This window comes from Oryx dammah, unplaced genomic scaffold (assembly GCF_014754425.2).
Source record: "Oryx dammah isolate SB20612 unplaced genomic scaffold, SCBI_Odam_1.1 HiC_scaffold_24, whole genome shotgun sequence".
NCBI lineage: Eukaryota > Metazoa > Chordata > Mammalia > Artiodactyla > Bovidae > Oryx > Oryx dammah.
In genome coordinates, this window is record NW_024070208.1 from 76,907,182 (window position 1) to 76,926,091 (window position 18,910).

The following is an 18,910-nucleotide window of genomic DNA, read 5'->3' on the forward strand; positions in this document are numbered from 1 at the left end:
GATCCTTGGTTTACAACATTATCTGGGATATAACAACTATTAACATCTCTATTTTAAAAGGTGTGTGTCTTTAGTTGCTTAGTCGTGTCCGACTCTTTGGGATCCCATGGACTGTAGCCTACCAGGCTCCTCTGTCCATGGGATTTCCCAGGCAAGAATACCGGAGTGGGCTGCCATGCCCTCCTCCAGGGGATCTTCCCAACCCAGGGATCGAACCCAGGTTTCCTGCATTGCAAACAGATTCTTTACCAGCTGAGCCAAGAGGGAAGCCCATTTTAAAAGTTAGATATGCAAGTCTTTTATAGTAATTTTTGTGGAAATTTTTTAATGTATATATGGCCCCACCCTCACAATTGTTTCCTACTAGTATTTATTTAAATTTCAGACCAGAACTGTAGAGCAGATCATATAACTTATATCTCTGTAACAAGAAAATATTTCAGTTGACTAAATTTCTAATACTGAATGTTTGTTAAAATTTTCTGGCTCTTAGCGATCAATGCAAAGAAACAGAAGAAAACAACAGAATAGGAAAGACTAGAGATCTCTTCAAGAAAATTAGAGATACCAAGGGAATATTTCATGCAAAGATGGGCTCAATAAAGGACAGAGATGGTATGGACCTAACAGAAGCAAAAGATATTAAGAAGAGGTGGCAAAGATACACAGGAGAACTGTACAAAAAAAGAGCTTCACGACCAAGATAATCACGATGGTGTGATCACTCATCTAGAGCCAGACATCTGGAATGTGAAGTCAAGTGGGCCTTAGAAAGCATCACTACGAACAAAGCTAGTGGAGGTGATGGAATTTCAGTTGAGCTATTTCAAATCCTGAAAGATGATGCTGTGAAAGTGCTGCACTCAATATGCCAGCAAATTTGGAAAACTCAGCAGTGGCCATAGGACTGGAGAAGATCAGTTTTCATTCCAATCTCAAAGAAAGGCAATGCCAAAGAATGCTCAAACTACCGTACAATTGCACTCATCTCACATGCTAGTAAAGTAATGCTCAAAATTCTCCAAGCCAGGCTTCAGCAATATGTGAACCGTGAACTTCCTGATGTTCAAACTGGTTTTAGAAAAGGCAGAGGAACCAGAGATCAAATTGCCAACATCAGCTGGATCATTGAAAAAGCGAGAGAGTTCCAGAAAAACATCTATTTCTGCTTTATTGACTATGCCAAAGCCTTTGACTGTGTGGATCACAATAAACTGTGGAAAATTCTGAGAGATGGGAATCCCAGACCACTTGACTTGCCTCTTGAGAAACCTGTATGCAAGTCAGGAAGCAACAGTTAGAACTGGACATGGAACAACAGACTGGTTCCAAATAGGAAAAGGAGTACATCAAGGCTGTATATTTTCACCCTGCTTATTTAACTTATATGCAGAGTACATCATGAGAAACACTGGGCTGGAAAAAGCACAAGCTGGAATCAAGATTGCCGGGAGAAATCTCAATAACCTCAGATATGCAGATGACACCACCCTTATGGCAGAAAGTGAAGAGGAACTAAAAAGCCTCTTGATGAAAGTGAAAGTGGAGAGTGAAAAAGTTGGCTTAAAGCTCAACATTCAGAAAACGAAGATCATGGCATCTGGTCCCATCACTTCATGGCAAATAGATGGAGAAACAGTGGAAACAGTGTCAGACTTATTTTGGGGGGCTCCAAAATCACTGCGGATGGTGACTGCAGCCATGAAATTAAAAGACGCTTATTTCTTGGAAGAGAAGTTATGACCAACCTAGATAGCATATTCAAAAGCAGAGACATTACTTTGCCAACAAAGGTCCGTCTAGTCAAGGCTATGGTTTTTCCAGTGGTCATGTATGGATGTGAGAGTTGGACTGTGAAGAAGGCTGAGTGCCGAAGAATTAATGTTTTTGAACTGTGGTGTTGGAGAAGACTCTTGAGTCCCTTGGACTGCAAGGAGATCCAACCATTCCATTCTGAAGGAGATCAGTCCTGGGATTTCTTTGGAAGGAATGATGCTAAAGCTGAAGCTCCAGTACTTTGGCCACCTCATGCAAAGAGTTGACTCATTGGAAAAGACTGATGCTGGGAGGGATTGGGGGCAGGAGGAGAAGGGGACGACAGAGGATGAGATGGCTGGATGGCATCACTGACTTGATGGACATGAGTTCAGGTAAACTCTGGGAGCTGCTGATGGACAGGGAGGCCTGGCATGCTGCAATTCATGGGGTCACAAAGAGTCGGACACGACTGAGCCTCTGAACTGAACTGAACTGAACATAAATGGCCCTAGAAGACATATGAAACAACATCCAATGGGATTTTTAAAATAATAGACATAAAATTATTAGTATGCAAAATATTTACTCGTTTCACTTCCCCCAGTAAACCACTTGTGTGCTATGCTTTGTGCTTAGCTGCTCAGCCATGTCCAACTTTTTGTGAGCCCATGGACAGTAGCTCACCAGGCTCCTCTGTCCATGGATTTCTCCAGGCAAGAATTCTGGAGCAGGTTGCCATTTCTTTCCCCAGGGGATCTTCCCAAACCAGGGATCGAAACTGTGTCTCCTTCACTGCAGGAGGATTGCGAAGGATTCTTTACCCACTGAGCCACTGGGGAAGCCCACCCATTACAAAAATTTATCTCTGGGTGGATTAATCCTCAGCCACTGGAGTTCCACTTTTTACCTTTGTCTTTGCCCCATGTGAGCAGGCTTTGAACTTGCTTTAGTCACCCTGCTGTTCCATGCACTTCAGGCACAATGCCTGGCATGCTGTGGGCACTTGATAATGTTTGATTAAAGAATAAATGAGAATCTCTTAAAGCCACACAGATGAAATAAAATCTTTTGAAGACGGATGACAAAAAATTGCTTCAGAAAATAAAGTAATCTTTGAAGTTGAATCTAAGAATCTAATAATTCAAAACCTTTTCTACATTACCCTGGCAATTTCTTTTTATATCAATACCACTTTGAAACAATGAGTTTACTTTATTAAGTCTTTATTTCTCTCTGTTGTGATCAGAAAAGACTGATAAGGTGGTTTGTGTTCAAAGATGCCTGCAAACCAAAGCCTATTGCAGACTCATGAAAACCATCTGCCAAAATTGGAGGAACCGCCTTACTCTCACACGTCCCCAAATTCTCAGTAAATAACAGGAAAACCGATTCAAAGTTCAACGCTGAATTAAAATGGATTCAGCTTTGTATTCATTCTAAATGCAGACTAAGATTTTATTTAGGTTTGTGTTGTCTAGCCTTCCATAATACTATTAAGGGAATTAAAACAAAAGTACCTTGAATCTTTCAGAAGAAAAGCATTATTCTCATAAACTTTAAATAGTCACCCCACTCAGTCAGTAAGGAATCTACCTGCAATGCAGGAGACGTGGGTTCAATCCCTGGGTTGGAAAGATCCACTAGAAAAAGAAATGCCAGCCCACTCCAGGATTCTTGCCTGGGAAATCCCATGGACAGGGGAGCCTGGTGGGCTAAAGTCCACGGAGTTATAAGAGTCCAAGACGATTTAGCGACTAAACCACCAGCAACACAAAGATAAGCACCTTTCACTCATTTATAGAGAACAATATATTTCTATCGTTTCATGTACCTGAAGAGGTGCTGTCTTTTCCCATTTTTAAAAGTGTCTGTCTTTCCACATTTTTCTCAATCTACTGTGAATTTATCCATTTCCTTTTCCAGGTGAAGTACTGGTAAGTGCCAAGGGTAACAAATGAAGGCCTAAGAATTAGAGGCTGTTATTAAACTTATTGGGCTTCCCAGGTGGCACTAGCGGTAAAGAATCCACCTGTCAACGCAGGAGACTCAAGAGACTTGGGCTTGATCTCTGGGTCCAAAGATTCCCTTGAAGTAGGAAATGGCAACCCACTCCAGTATATTCTTGCCTGGGAAATCCCATGGACAGAGGAGCCTGGCAGGCTACAGTCAGTCCATGGGGCTGCAAAGAGTCAGACATGACTAAGCAACTGAGCGCACACATTAAACTTATTTCTGGCCCTTTTGCCTTATAAACCATCAGCACCAGATTGGAAGGGATTCAGTCAGAAATCCCTAAACGCTTAGTATTACTCGAATTATGTTACCAATTACAATTTGTTTATCACTCCTTGAGTGTGGTCCCTTGTGAGCCCTGCAAAGAATTAAACACGATGAAGGTATTAAGGCCACTGCTTGTCTGCTTTACTATGGTTACATCTCTAGGTCCATTATACAAGTTCATAGGTTTATACACCTTTCCTGTCCAGCACTGACCCCATGCATATTTTGATGGTGTGATAATCTGATGAATGTCTTTCTATCCCACTAGAAAACCCAACAATAAGTTTTTTTGTCAAAGAGTCAGATACTAAATACCTTAGGCTTCATGGACCAAAAGCTCTCTAATTGCTCAGGCTGGCCATCATAATCTGAAAACAGCCATTTTGGCAACACAAAATTGAATGAGTGTGACTATGTTCCAGTAGAACAATATTGCTGTATCTGTACCCCCACATTTGAAATTTCATATAATGTTTCATGGACCACAAAATATCAGGCTTGTTTTGATTTTTCTTTTGTCTTAGCTTGTTCTCCCTATAAAAGCAGTCAGGGATGGCTCACAGTTTGCTGACCCCTGCCTCTGACCACAGGATCCACAAGAACCGATTCTGCACCCCTTTTATTTGCAGAGACAGCTTCAAGCCTTGTATAGTTCTCTGGATGTTGTAGGTACTCAATACATGCTTATTAAATGCTGAATAATTTGTGGTTGAGAACCACACCATGATTAACTTATTTATGATGAGAGAATGTGTTGGAACTTTTTTTACCCTCTCTCTCTCAAGACTCTAGTGAGGCCAAAATACGGGAACCTTACATTGTTGTTGTTCAGTCACTAAGTCGTGTCTGACTCTTTGCGACCCCATAGACTGCAGCATGTAAGGCTTCCCTGTCCTCCATTATCTCCTGGAGTTTGCTCAAATTCATGTCCATTGATTCTATGATGCCATCCAATCATCTCATCCTCTGTCACCCCCCTGGTCACCCTGCCCAGCATCAGTGTCTTTTCCAACAAGTTGGCTCTTTGCATCAGATGGCCAAAATACTGGAGCTTCAGCTTTAGTATATTCCAATATACTCTAGTATATTCCAATATTCCAGTGAATATTCAGGACTGATTTCCTTTAGGATGGACTGTTTTGATCTCCTTGCCGTCCAAGGGACTCTCAAGAGTCTTCTCCAGCACCACAGTTTGAAAGTATCAATTTCCATTAAGTTGAAGATATTTAGAAAGGGACTGACTGAGTCGTCAAAATAAAGCTTGGCTAAGTAAGTGGAACGGTGATTAGCCCCCCAGAACATTACAAACTGTCACAGCCGCTCCCTGTCCAGGCCAGCCTCTCGACGCAGTAGTCACCAACCTCCGAGGTTCCGAGGAACCGCCCCTCTTAGGCTCTTGGACTTGATCTACTTCATGCTGGTGCCAACTACCAATTTCTCCATGAAATTCCAGTACTATGCCTGAGCCCAGCCTCAGTGTGGCATTGGGTCTCTCTACACACACAAGCCTGGGCTGTAGCCTTGAACATCTCTCTAGAGTGAGCGATAGGGGACAATCCTAAGTGGGTCTAAGGCCGCTGTCTCCCTTGCCTAGCAGTCTTACTGCCTTGTCCCTCCACACCCTACCTTTAAATCACATAGTTTTCATCCTACGCAGTCAACACCAGTCCTTGCTGGAGCCACTGAGCCCTAGAGATGACGAATCAGCAGCAGAGAACCACCTTATCTTAGTGAAACCTGCTCTACACACCCATGCAAACCTATACAGTGTATTAGTTTCCCTCAAAAGAACATAGATTGTTGCAGAAATCAAAGTTATATAACCACTCACATTTTGAAAAATAACATTATTCTTTTCTGCTTTGTATCACTTTCACAAAGAAATGTAATAAAATAAAGAGCGCATTAATATTGAGCAATTGTAATTTTTTTAGTAAGCAGCATGTTTTACTGTACATGACTCTGAAAGTATTAAAAACATGCATGCATGCTTAGTCATTCAGTCATATCCAACTCTCTGCAGCCCCATGGACTGCAGCCCACCAGGATCCTCTGTCCATGGGGATTCTCCAGGCAAGAATACTGGAGTGAGGTGCCATTGCCCTTCTCCAGGGGATCTTCCCAAGTTAAGGATCAAACCCGTGTCTCTTGAGCCTCCCGCATTGCAGGTGGATTCTTTACCATCTGAACCACCAGGGAAGCCCGTTAAAAAGATGCTTTTGCTAAAAAGAGTAATTTAATTTAATTTAATTATCAAATAATGCAAAATAACATTATGAATTATCTTCATTCCTATGTAAATGATCATTTAAATGTTAAAATTAAGCATTTTCTTCTTTTGAAACTGACAGATTTCAAATACCACCCTGGACATTTTATACACTGGACTTGATCCTTGCCTTTAGAGCAGAGAAACTATATTTAGAGACCTCAGTGGAACACAGAGAGGAGAACTTGATGGTGTGCTCAGAAGGCTTGGGAGGGCAAAACAGTGGGGAAGATTTCATGATGGTACTAACAGAAGCCTGGTGGAGTTCACTTCTTCCCTGTATCAAGAAATTTTTATCTATTCACCAAAGGAAATAAATTCACAAACATGTAATAGATGGAGGGATCAAGCATTTTAGAACCAAGTAATTATCCATCAAGCTAAGGGTCCTCCATGCTCTCAAGTACTCTTGGGCAAAAATGTCGGAAATTTCTCCTGGGCAAGAAACTGAGCAAGAATGTCAAGGACTTAATCTGAATAAGGCAGGGTCCTAAGAATGAGGCTGGCAAAGAAGACAGAGCTCAGAAACCAGCAGCCACAGTGCACCTGGATAGATTCAACAGGTGGCCTCCCCTGCTCTGGTTCTGACCACCAGAAACAGGACTGGAAGACCCCAAGCCACCCCTCCTGCTTGCCCATATGATGCCCGTCCAGCCTTCTCTCCACACACAATGTGGAAGTGCCTACAAGAGGAGAGAAAGCCTCCCATTGCTGCAATGACTCAGCACCCCGATGCTGACTCTCCACTTGCCTGAGTTAGAGCCAGCCTGCCTGGTGACCCCGGGTCCCCTTTGGCCCAATCGCAACAGCTGCAGGAGGGCCAGCTAACCAGAGTCGGTGCAAATCCCTTCTCCTGGCATGCACTTAATTCTCTGACATGAATCAGTGGTCAACCCTGAACTAGCCTTCCCATTTGGAAGTCTGCCGTCACAACTTGAAAAGTGCCGAGAGTTTTTTGAAAATGGCTTGATCATATTCCACTAACGAAAGCCTAACTTTTGTGGGGCTTTGTTACAGTTATTAATAAAAGGGCTGCTTTTACAAATTTAAATGAAGTGGCAAAAACTCATGGGGTTTACCAGAAGTCAAGTCTTATCTGCCAAATATTTCATAATATACACACTGCAGAGCAAATAAATATGGAAATTTCTGAGCATTTTCAAAGTGGGAGATTCAAGTGTATCACTTCTTGAGGGTAAGTCTTTCATGTTATTATCTGCCAGAATTTCAAATGCAATAGGAAAATGTGAAATCAGTATCCTACACCGTCTCCACAGATGTTAAGTGTTAGCCGCTCAGTTGTGTCCAACTCTTTGCGACCCCAGGGACTGTAGCCCGCCAGGCTCCTCTGTCCATGGAATCATCCAGGCAAGAATACTGGAGTGGATTGCCATTCCCTTTTCCAGGGGATCTTCCAGACTCAGGGATTGAACCTGGGTCTCCTGCACTGCAGGCAGATTCTTTACCATCTGAGCCATCAGGGAAGTCCTCTTACCTGTTTCCACAGATAAGAGATTATTATTATTATTTTTTAAGACAGCACATCAGCTTGTTCTGGGCTTTCACATGTAAAGTATTTACTCTATCAGACACTTACTAAATGCTCAGCAAACATGAATTCTTAGCTTTTTCTTTAAGGCTTTGGTTCAGTTCAGTTCAGTTCATTTCAGTCGCTCAGTCGTGTCCAACTCTTTGCAACCCCATGAATCGCAGCACACCAGGCCTCCCTGCCCATCACCAACTCCCGGAGTTCACTCAGACTCACGTCCATCAAGTCCGTGATGCCATCCAGCCATCTCATCTTCTGTCGTCCCCTTCTCCTCCTGCCCCCAATCCCTCCCAGCATCAGAGTCTTTAATTTCCAAGCCAAAAGTTAACAAAACCAGACAGAAGAAATCACTTCACCTAAAACACTGAGCTTGAGATGCAACAAAATATGAAGCATCTTTATATGAATACATTTTTAAAAATATGGAGTCAGGGAGCTTCCCAGGTGGTCCAGTGGCTAAGTCTCCCAATGTAGGGCTCCCAGGTTCGATCCCTGGTCAGAGAACTAGATTCTGCATGCTGCGGCAAAGCCCTGGGAAGCCAGATTAAAAAAAAAAAAAAAAAAGTATGGAGTCAACCTATGGAAAGAAGAGCAGAGAAGGGAAAGCAGAAGACAGCAGTGAGAGCCAAGAGGCAGTTTGGGCATCTCTTCTGAATGCAGGAGACCCCAGCAACAGACCTGGCTTCCTTCCACTGGCAGGGGTGGCTCTGGGCCCGCTCTGCTGGAGACTGTGCAGGAACCAGGGATTTGGGGAGTACTTGATACCTATTCATCCAGATGACATGAAAACTCCCCTCGTCCTCCTCCACAGCCCTCTGCTCAGTCTCTCTGGAGTCAGTGAAGACGGCAGGGAAAGTGATGAACCCTCAGTTTTTCAGGCAGTAGGAAGACAGCATCCATAGACTGCTGTCCCCTCGCCAAGCCCACGCTTCCACCTCTGGCCACCACCTCCCCTTCACCCACCAGTCAGTAGGCTCTAAGGTTCTTCCTCCAGAAGACGGTGACAGACAGAGATCAGGGGTCCAGAAAGCCACTGAAGGCCCTCTCTTCTCTACCATGGCAGCCTCTGGCATCTTGTCATTTGGCCACCAAGTCTCAGCATTCACTTTGCAAAATGAATTCATGTATAAGAAATCTGCTGAGAGCTGCAGGCTCAGCACTCCCCTTACGAAGAAGTGACAAACCTTACTTATTGATTTTGTTTTTTAATGGCCCTTCTTTAGAGAAGAAAGCCTTCTGATTCTTCCATTGCCTTGGTTCCCCTGATGGTCCTGACCCATGTGTTAACACACAGGAGCCACATCCGGGGCAAAGGTTGGCTCCATGCCTCACTTCCTGGTTCTCTGCTGAGGGTGTTGCTTACTTCCAGACATGTAAATGGTTTGCACTTTAATGTAATCAAAGACTGCAAAAAAAAAAAAAAAAAGCCACTTGAAAACCTTTGGGGGAAAAAGAAAGGAAGGGGAACAGGCCTCCAACACAGTGTCTCTAAAGCAGCACAAGTCTCACGACCTTCACGAACAAGGACTCAAATGTTTTACAACATTTTCCCAAGGCATTATTTTCTAATAAATCTCCCCTGGTTTTGCATTCTTTTTGCCGTATAATATGCAAAGAAGAAAAGAACAATGACTGGAAATTAGGCGGCGGTGATTTGAAGGGCTCTCACTTGCATGCTGAGAAGTGTTATAAATGAATATTTTTGGCATCAGCTGCTGATGACAGCTTGGTACTAGCGGTGCTTGATTCAAGATGTCATATGATACAATAATACACAAATTGAACACATGCGGGGGGGGGGGGGGAATAATCACGCAACCTGTCATAGGTGTGGTAGTTTTTTGTGAGCATTCAGGGAGGGAAAGGCAGAAGTAGAAACCTGAAGTATGAAATAAACAAATGAACAACATCTACCATACCGAGAAAAAACATTACTGACAAATGGAACACATGATTCTTATGTTGTTGTAACATGAGTGGTTTCTTTAATCAAAACCTTATAGCATAAATTTATGAATGATCTGGTCCAACGAAAGTACTAAAGCCAATGAGAAAGTTTATTTACCCAATATGATCACATGCTTTTCCTATTAATATTTAAAGATTAATTTTCTTAAGCGAATAGCCCTTTCCTCTACTACTTAACCTTTGTATCCCATTGGTCCTTCAGAGTCAGACTAAAAATATATATATATATCCTGAATGTGATTAGGATAACTTTAGAATGGCCTTATCTAAAAAATGTTTAAATATTAGCCATCAATTATCTAAGATTAACTTTAAAAGTAAATACATTCCAAACATTAATTTCCATGATGTTTCCTTTCATACTGAGGCATTCTCTTGTCTTGTACACTGTCATTTGTCTTTGAACATTTGAGAAGATACTGGTTCTGAATTTGTTAGCCCCTCTTCCTTTTTAAATTTCTTTTCCCATTTGCCAAAAGAACTATTTTGTACCCTGAGTCTATTAGTGATAGCTTTCCAATTTCAATTTTCGTATTTGTAGTTCAGTGGCCCCTGTACAAGTCCTGGCTCCCCAAAACCAGCTACACGACCTCCATCAAATCATCCCTTCTCTCCGTGTCTTCTTTCTCCATCTATCTCCTCAGGTTGCCAGGAGCACTAATGAGTTAGGGTGGTGATGGGAACAATACCTGGTACATGGTGAGCTCTCAGTTAATGTGCTCCTCTTGAAAGCTGATGCTATTTAGATGTGAATGCCTATTACTCAAAATATTTTAAAATACTCATTTTTATTTGTTTTCCCCATTGGTCTATGGATTACTCCAACTTAAGTCATTGGCTTGATTATTGCAAGTTGGCCATCTATGCATTTCTTTTTCTTAGTATAACTGCTTTACAACGTTGTGTTAGTTTCTGCTGTACAGCAAAGTGAAACAGCGATATGTAGACATAGATCCCCTCCCTCTGGAAACTCCCTGCCACACTCCCCAGTCCACGCCTTCGCCATCACAGAGGGCCGAGCTGAGCTCCCTGTGCTGCACAGCTGGTTCCCATTAGCTCTCTGTTGCACACGTGGCCGTGTATACATTCAGTCCTTCCCTGCCTCCCCTTCCCACTCTGCGTCCACAAGTTGGTTCCCAACGTCTGCGTCTCTAGCCCTGCCTTGCAAACAGGCTCATCTGCACCCTCCTTCTAGATTCCATACATATGTGTTAATATAGGATATTTGTTTTTCTCTTTCTGACTTACTTCACACTGTATGACAGACTCTAGATCCAGCCACATCATCAACGGGATTTTCAAACAAGAAAACCCTTTCAAGCTCTGTTGTCCAGCTTCCATTTCTGTAGTGGATTCTCAATCACCATGATTATTATTATCAGACTTTCGTTCAACAACTAACTGCACGTCTCACAGTTCTGATGCCACTGAAGAATAGTTGTCATCCAAGCTTTAGGCCAGGAGATGTTCTCAGCACTGTAGATAAATTCACTATCTTCTCTGTCCCTCGGGTCCACTTTTTTTTTTTTTTAACAGCAGGGATCTTCACCACACCCTGCTCTGTGATTCCTAACAGCGCTGTAGGCAGAAGGGGCTCCTGTAGGCTCTCCCTTGCCCTTTAGCAGATTCCTATTCTTTCTTCCACTGTGATTTTTCGGCACTGTGTGGTTTATAATGCATTTGCACAATTAGCATACACGGAATCCCTAAAACCACCTTTCTAAAGATAAGGAAGGCAATTATAACTGTCCCCTCAAATTCTCCCAGGCAACGCAAAGTCAAAGGTTAAGATTTTTAAATCCTAGAATTAGAAGAGTCAGAGGAAACTGTGAAACCCAGGTCTCAGGATTTCCCTCCCAAAGCTGTGTTCACAGTGCCACGCTGGTTCTTGTAACTCTGAACCATAGTGCGGAAGCACAGCTGAATAACCTCAGTGTTCTCTTTCCTTTCCAAATCATTGCCCCCCCAAAAAAATCTCTGGAGACTGTGTTTCCTTCAGTTAGATACTAGAGCTCAAGAAACATGAGACAAGACAGCAAACCTGGAGTTCAGTAAGAGGGCTAAGATGACATTAAGTGCGTTTCTTTCAGCTATTCACAAAACCCTCACAAGAGGCCACACGATCTAATTCTACCATGAAGACAACACAGTTGAAAGAACTGACCCACCTCCCATGTCTCTGTAGCAAACCAAAAATCAAAATCACACAAAATCAAAATCAAAATTTGCTAGAATCAAAATCACACAAATGCAGCAGAGGAGATATTTGATGGCACAACCTGAGCCAGGAGATCAAGGTTCAGCATCAACAGTGATAAGTCAGATTGATTGCATTGATAAGTGCCCCTGTGTATGAAGTGATGAGACTGGGCACTTTACCTCTGGGATCCTCCCCACAAAAACCCGTAAGCACAAGCTACATGTGAGGAAAAGGTCAGGCAAATCCAAACTGAGGAACAAAACACTTGACCACTGCTCCCCAAAGATGTCAAGGCCATCAAAAACAGGGAAAGTTTGCAAAACAGTCACCATCCAGGGAAGCCTAAGGAGACATGACTACTCAATGTCATGAGGTGTCCTGGACTAAACACCAGACAGAAAAATAACGTTAAGTAAAAACTAATGAAATCATGCAAAGAGTTGACTCATTGGAAAAGACCCTGATGCTGGGAGGGATTGGGGGCAGGAGGAGAAGGGGATGACAGAGGATGAGATGGCTGGATGGCATCACAGACTTGATGGATGTGAATGTGAGTGAACTCTGGGAGTTAGTGATGGACAGGAGGCCTGGCGTGCTGCGATTCATGGGGTTGCAGAGAGTCGGACACGACTGAGCAGCTGAACTGAATGAAATCTTGCATATGAGTGCCAAGTCACTTCAGTCGTGTCCGACTTTTTTGTGACCCTATAGCCCGCCAGGCTCCTCTGTCCATGGGATTCTCTGGGCAAGATACTGGACTGGGTTGCCATGACTTCCTCCAGGCGATCTTCCCAACTGATGGATTGAATCCTGTCTCCTGTCTCCTGCACTGGCAGGCGGGTTCTTTACCACTAACGCCACCTGGAAAACTTGCATTAATAACAATGCATCAATATTAGTTCATTAATTGTAACAAATGTACCACGCCAAATGTACCACGCTAAGATGCTAAGTAGGAGGAAAACTGGGTGTAGGGTACATGAGAACTCTATGTACTATCTTTGAAACTCTTCTACAAACCTAAAACTTCTGAAACAAAAGTTTTCTTAAAAATAAAAAATAAAAAAAAGTTGGGACTTCCCTGGCAGTCCAGTGGTTCCACAGCAGAGGGTGTGGATCTGATTCCTGGTCGAGGAACTAAGATCCTACATGCCATGCGGCCAAAAGGTAAACAGTAAAATAAAAATAAATAAACAAAATAGGCCAATATATTTTTGAAACTACTAAATACATTTTAAAAATTCATTCCTTTTATTTTACTGATATCTATGGATCTCAAGACAGCAGAGACATCACTTTGCCCTCAAAGGTCTGTACAGTCAAAGCTATACTTTTTCCAGTAGTCATGTGTGATGTAAGAGTTGGACCATAGAGAAGGCTGAGTGCCAAAGAATTGATGCTTTCGAACTGTGGTGTTGGAGAAGACTCTTGAGAGTCCTTTGAACAGCAAGGAGATCAAACCAATCAATCCTAAAGGAAATCAATCCTGAATATTCATTGGAAAAACTGACACTAAAGCTGAAGCTCTAATAGTTTGGCCACCTGATGCAAAGAGCCAATTCACTGGAAAAGACCCTGAAGCTGGGCAAGATTGAGGGCAGGAGAAGGGGGCAACAGAGAATGAAATGGTTGGATGGTATCACTGACTAAATGGACTTGAGTGTGAGCAGACTCCAGGAGATGGTGATGGACTGGGAAGCCTGGAGTGCTGCAATCCATGGGGTCACAAAGAGTTTGACATAACTTAGCAACAACAACAACAATGGATCTAAATAACTGAATTAACCAATCATTGTTTATTTCTTCTGTTTTTCAGAAGAGGAACGTGATGGATCCCACGGGAATCTGACCACATGGCTGGGCTGCCCTCATAGACCATCCTTGCAGTGGGGCTCTGTTCCTACTAACACATGCCCCCAATCTTGTTTATACCAGATGTACTTGTTATTTTAATTATGTAATTTAATTAGTTTGAAATCACAAGTATAATTGCAAAAGAGTCGTTATTTCTATGAAAAAAAAAATAGACTGAATGGTTTGAAAAAAACTTGATAAAGGCAAATAGCTAAAAATACTTCTTTGAAGATGTATGTTTTTGTACCATAAAAGATTGGGAGAAAATGTCATGAAAGTCAGGAAGAGTTCTGTACTCAGATTGTTCACATTCTTCAAGTTTTGCTCTACTTAAAGACACCAAAATTAGAAATTATAGATTGTGGGTGTTATTTCTGCGGCAATCCAAGTCATTTCAACCACAATCAAAGAAAACACCATGGTGCTATCTCAAAGGACTGTTGAGTGAGCATTTATATATTTAATATAAAATAAACTGTTTAAGACACATGTATCCTTTTTAATAATATCTCTGCTTTACTGCTTTTTCATTAACTGATCTTTTCAATGAACCAATTACCACTGATCCCAAATGAATAACCAAGGCATTCTGTCTATTGAAGATGATTTTAATTTTCATTTTTCATGCAATAATTTATAGTCCATTTTTGGCTGCTTTTCATTTTACTGGTAAATGCATGTTTTTATTCTGTACTGTTTTATAATGAGCGCCCCATGCAATTCTGTCACCTTTTCCCACCAGTGGGCTCTAGACACAAGAGTGATTGCCTAATTGTTCTGTGCTGCTCATAAGAAATAAATGCGTCTTTTCAAATTCTTAAGGAGCAAAATGTTCCTTCTTAGATGAACAACGTAAAGCATCCCGTGAGAGGGGGAGGAGAAATCCCTGAGAACAAAGGAACTCAAAAATGTTTGTCTGTCTATCTGTTTTAGATTCAGTGTCTGGGGAAACAATACCATTTCCTCAAAATGAAGTGAGTCTCTTTTTGAAGAACTCTAAGTAGGAGAAGGAGAAGGCAACGGCACCCCACTCCAGTACTCTTGCCTGGAAAATCCCATGGATGGAGAAGCCTGGTAGGCTGCAGTCCGTGGGGTCGCTAAGAGTCGGACACGACTGAGCGACTTCATTTTCACTTTTCACCCTCATGTATTGGAGAAGGAAATGGCAACCCACTCCAGTGTTCTTGCCTGGAGAATCCCAGGGAAAGGGGAGCCTGGTGGGCTGCCATCTATGGGGTTGCACAGAGTCGGACATGACTGAAGCAGCAGCAGCAAGTAGGAGAAGACGAAGGCAATGGCACCCCACTCCAGTACTCTTGCCTGGAAAATCCCATGGATGGAGGAGCCTGGTAGGCTGCAGTCCATGGGGTCGCTGAGGGTCAGACACGACTGAGCGACTTCACTTTTACTTTTCACTTCCATGCATTGGAGAAGGAAATGGCAACCCACTCCAGTGTTATTGCCTGGAGAATCCCAGGGTCCGGGGAGCCTGGTGGGCTGCCGTCTATGGGGTTGCACAGAGTCAGACACGACTGAAGCGTCTTAGCAGCAAGTAGGAGAAAGGATGAAACTGAATAAATGCAAGGTGCTTCTGCACCACGATGACACTGGATATGAATTTGTTTCTTCGATCGCACTGCAAGCAAGATCACGAAGACATACTTTACCCTTCCCAAGAGAATCTCTCTTTCTTGGTGATGGTGACAAAGCTATTTCTTTCTCCATTGCTAGGAAACTCACTCTGATCAAAGCTGAACTGTAACAGTAGGAATTTTCTAAGCAAAATGAATAGCAAAATGCCCTAAGGATACAACAAATGGAATTAAATGGTTATTTACAAATTCAGCTGTTCACCCTCAAAAAAAAAAAAAAAGCCCTTGAAAAATTAGTGTGGTTTTTGGCTGGGATATGCTTTGGAGGAATAATTTTTTAAATAGGGCATTTATTAAAAACACACTTGGGAGACAAACGGAGAGAGCTGAAACGGATATCAGCTATGCGTCGGGAACATAAAGCAGTACAGAGAATCCAGAATCATGCTTCCTCGAATTAAGCAAGATGAAAGTTTAAAGGTGAGGTTTTGCAGCGTGCACTTAGGCTTGGATGGACTTATGACGGTTCCATTATGAGCAGACTATTACCAGAAATACTGGCTGGCGAGTAGGCAGGAGAGCAAGAGGAAAATCAAACAGGGAGAGAATGGTTGGGGCTGCGGGCTTCTACCCACGACCTGCACCCCTCAGACACTCTCCCATCTCCCCCAGCTCAGGGGAGGAGACGATGGAGGGTGGGAGGAGAGAAAGAAAGAGAGGTGGGGAGTGAGTGAAGACGGGGATGTCCAGGAGCAAAGTCTCCAGAAGGAAAAGCTTCCTCTTTTTTCCCCCTCCCGTGCTTCCCACAGGCTTCCCAGGTGGTGCTAGTGGTAAAGAACCCGCCTGCCAATGCAGGATTCGTAAGAGATGAGGGTTCAATCCCTGGTTCAGGAAGATCCCCTGGAGGAGGGCACGGCAACCCACGCCAGTATTCTTGCCTGGAGAATCTCGTGGACAGAGGGGCCTGGCAGGCTACAGCCCACAGGATCACAAAGAGTCGGACAGGACTGAAGCAACTTGGCACCCATGCATGCTTTCCATAAGAATTAACCTTGACACTAAAAGTGCCCCCATGAAAAGGAAAGAGGCAAACAGGACGGTCTGAGCCGCATAGCACACATTCCCTAGGTCTGAGCAAGGTCAGATTTTGAGAGTACATCAGCTTGGCTAACAAAACGTGAGTATCTCCCAGTGATATTTTAGGGACGACAGGGAGAAAAGCAAATACATAAACCAAATACAGAAATGCAGTGACAGTTTGAAAGCTTGCTCATCTTAGTCCTGGGCAAACTTCTGTTTGTATATATATTTCATCATTCCAGTGTTTGAAATGAAATTTGACTTAACTGACATTATTAGGGCTAGCTCTTCTACCTTGAGAACCTACTGCTATTTCCTGGTACACGCCCATGTGATTTCAAGTCTACTGTGTGGAAAAAATACAAACCTCACATCCAAAAACTAAGATTACACACAGTATACCAGCACTGATTGCGTTAATGGAGGTAGGAACAATTAGCATTCTCTTCACAGCCTGGCTCAGAACTCACCACTCGCACCGTTTCTCATATCTTCCCTTCCCTCCACCCAGAAACCGCACCAGTCCCATTTGTGTGTGTTCTGCCTTCTCATATAATTCCCACCGGGCATTTCCATCCACAAGTCTGTGTGGACCTTCTTGCTGAGCTTGCATCATCAGAGTCAGCGTCATTCCCGACACTACAGTTTTCTCGACATAAGTTACACCACCGTCTCCTAAGGATCGAACTTCCGTGAGATCGGCTACAACCCTCTCTTCCTAACCCCCCCACATTTCGTCAGTTATCCAAATTTTCCCACTCTGTCTCCACAAGGATTCTAATTTATAGCCCCATGGGATTTTGAACCCCATGATAGTAAGAATCTTGTCTTGCTGTTTATCTGTTTTAATTACCGTGGCCCCGACACCTAGCACAGCATACACACAAGAAGATACAGAAAACATACTTGTTGATGAAAGTCATACATTGCTGGACCTCAAAAGTATACTTGTGGCTGCTCATCTTTAATATAAGGCAGGCACACGCAAGAGGATTACTTTTAGAAACCCTTTGCCAATCATTGACCTCTGACCTAACTTTTTTTATTCCATGTTCTCAACCCCCTATCAACACACACACACACACACACAATGTGGCTTAATGAAAAAACAATTTTATTAAAGCTAGGTAGGGCTAGCTCTTCTACCTAGCTTTAATAAAATTTCAAATTGATAATCATTACAAAAATATTATTTTCAAAAGAAAAAAAAAGATGGTTGCCTTTTTTTTTAATCTTCTAGACTCTCCTCAAAATAAAAATGGAAAATTGGCAAGAGTTTAGGTCAATTTGATTAAACGTACACAGGTCAATTCAAATAGTTCAAGCCAAATACTTTACTGAAATATTTCTTTTTCTCCATCTACTTAATTGTCAAAATTAACCATATCGTCAAAAGCTCAGTCTACCTCATCTGTTCTGATACATCTATAATCAAAAGTAGCATTTTGGAGCAGAATAGTTCTTTACACAAATTTATATGGAGCTAACTTTTTCTTGGAGCTGACTTTTTAAAAATGTTTTCAATAAAATTTCACATAATGCGACTGATGTATAATGACTAAAAAATATGAAAGCACAATCGAAGTGACAGTTATGGATTTCCTACTTGGAAGAAAAAAAAACTGCCACAGAGCATGTTGGGAACATCAAAGAGTGAGACACGGGCTTATAAGCAACTGAGAACGTAGAGACAGATACAAATTATTCATAATCAATGGCAAGATGGAAATACAGGTGGCTCTGACTGCTAAGCTTCCCTCACCCTCCTCTGCCCTCTCATCTTGCCTTACCCATGTGGATTCCACAGGGCATCATCATAATTACCACCCACACCCCACCCTCCTCACTTTGACCTACCAGTCAAACCCTGGTCCACACTGCACCAAGCAGCTGAACAGGACTGGAGAAAACCACCCAGCTTCCCTGGCACTCTCCTTAAAATCACAACTGCTAGGCTTCCCTGGTGGCTCAGTGAGGAAGAACCTGTCTGCCAGTGCAGGGCACCGGGGTCCGATTCCTGATCCGGGAGGATCCCACACGCGGCCGAGCAGCTGAGCCCCTGCACCATAGCTAAGAGCCTGTGCTCTAGAGCCCAGGGGGCCGCAAATACTGAGCCCCCCTGTCACAGCTACTGAAGCCTCTGCACCATGGAGCCCAGGCTCTGTAAGAAGAGAAGCCCTGCGATGAGAGGCCCCCACACCACAACTAGGGAGCACCCACACACACCACAACTAGGGAGCACCTTCACACCACAACTAGGGAGCACCCCTTACACCACAAGGGAGCATCCCACACACCACGAGGGAGCATCCACACACACCACAACTAGGGAGCACCCACACACCACAACTAGGGAGCAC

The 18,910-nt window shown here is 43.0% G+C and overlaps 1 protein-coding gene and 1 long non-coding RNA gene across 2 annotated transcripts in view; one reads left to right on the forward strand and one right to left on the reverse strand.

The window, feature by feature from the left end:
• Window positions 1-18,910, reverse strand: part of FGF14 (fibroblast growth factor 14) — a 637,500-nt gene that overhangs the window by 514,282 nt on the left and 104,308 nt on the right. The gene's annotated exons all lie outside the window — the stretch shown is intronic.
• Window positions 1,767-9,309, forward strand: LOC120883351. The gene is made up of 2 exons (XR_005725745.1): window positions 1,767-7,956; window positions 8,157-9,309. It is a non-coding gene; the product is annotated as an uncharacterized LOC120883351 (long non-coding RNA).